Source organism: Frankliniella occidentalis, unplaced genomic scaffold (assembly GCF_000697945.3).
Source record: "Frankliniella occidentalis isolate FOCC.00 unplaced genomic scaffold, Focc_3.1 Scaffold28, whole genome shotgun sequence".
NCBI lineage: Eukaryota > Metazoa > Arthropoda > Insecta > Thysanoptera > Thripidae > Frankliniella > Frankliniella occidentalis.
In genome coordinates this window covers 498,455-499,540 of record NW_026267158.1, presented here as the reverse complement: position 1 = coordinate 499,540, position 1,086 = coordinate 498,455, and the positions used below count along the sequence as shown (strand labels likewise).

Genomic DNA, 1,086 nt, shown 5'->3' with positions numbered 1-1,086 from the left:
GCCACGCCCCGCCCCGCCCCGCCACGCCCCTCGCGCGGTGGAGGAACCTGTGGGGCCGGGCCAGGCCTGCCAGGCCGGCCGGGCACAGCGGGCCTGGCGGACCGTACCGGGCCTCTTGGGGGACTCCTTGAGGGAGAGCACCTCGGTGCCGCACCGACCCGACCTACGAGGCGCGCCTCTCGCGAAACTCGAAAAAAATAGAGGTGGTCTTAATAGTTGGGACGTTTAGAGTATGTTTCGCTCTGCTTGATGCAAGGCGGTGTGTCTTTGTTTTTACGCGTGTGCATGCGTGTGCGCGCTCGCCTCTGTGTATGTGTGTTTGTGTGTCGGGGACCCATTGTTCGTGGCAGGAAGTCAGTCTCCCTCCTCCCCTCCCCTCCTCCCCTTCCCCTCCCTTTCTCCTCCACGCAATACGGCCTGGTACTCTTCCTCCCTGCAGCTGCTCGTCCAAAGTGCAGCAGGAAGAAAGTATTTCGTTGTGTCCGGTATTATATCGGAAGGCAGAGAACACTCTGCGATGTGTGTAACATACCAACATGGCGCCTCGAATCTGAATCTTTTGGTTCAGATGACGCCACCCCTTTCCTCCCCCCCCCCCCCCTTTCCCATTTTCCTGACCACTTCCAGGGGCAAATGTTGTCATTGTGCGAAGAAGAGGGAACCTGTCGGAAACATGCCGATACCGGTTTTGAGGTCCGGAATACTACAAGAAGCGACCCGGCTGGCTTGATCTGCGCACACCTCTGCTCCGTAGCGCTCCGCAGTATCCAGGGCTCAGCGGGGGCAAAACGTGACGGAATATCGTCGAAATTCCAAGGGTTACACAGGGCTCCGCCACGCCCCAGGGCGCGCTGCATATTGCATCGTTCAGCCTCCGGGGCGATGCTCATTTCACCTCGAGGGGCGGGAGGGGCGAATGGGAGGGAGGCTCCCTCAGCCGTCGTGAAACCGACATGACATGGGTGGGGGCGCCACGGAGTGCTGTCGGGCGCCTGGGGAGTGTCGTGGCGGCAGCCCCGCCGCGCACCGGGGTCGGGCACCTTGCCTACCCCTGTGTAAAATTATGAGCCCAAACGTTAAAATTTG

The 1,086-nt window shown here is 60.8% G+C and overlaps 1 protein-coding gene across 1 annotated transcript in view; it reads left to right on the top strand.

Moving 5' to 3' along the window:
• The window catches only part of LOC113207490 (uncharacterized), a 3,321-nt gene that overhangs the window by 1,286 nt on the left and 949 nt on the right, over positions 1-1,086 (top strand). The gene's annotated exons all lie outside the window — the stretch shown is intronic.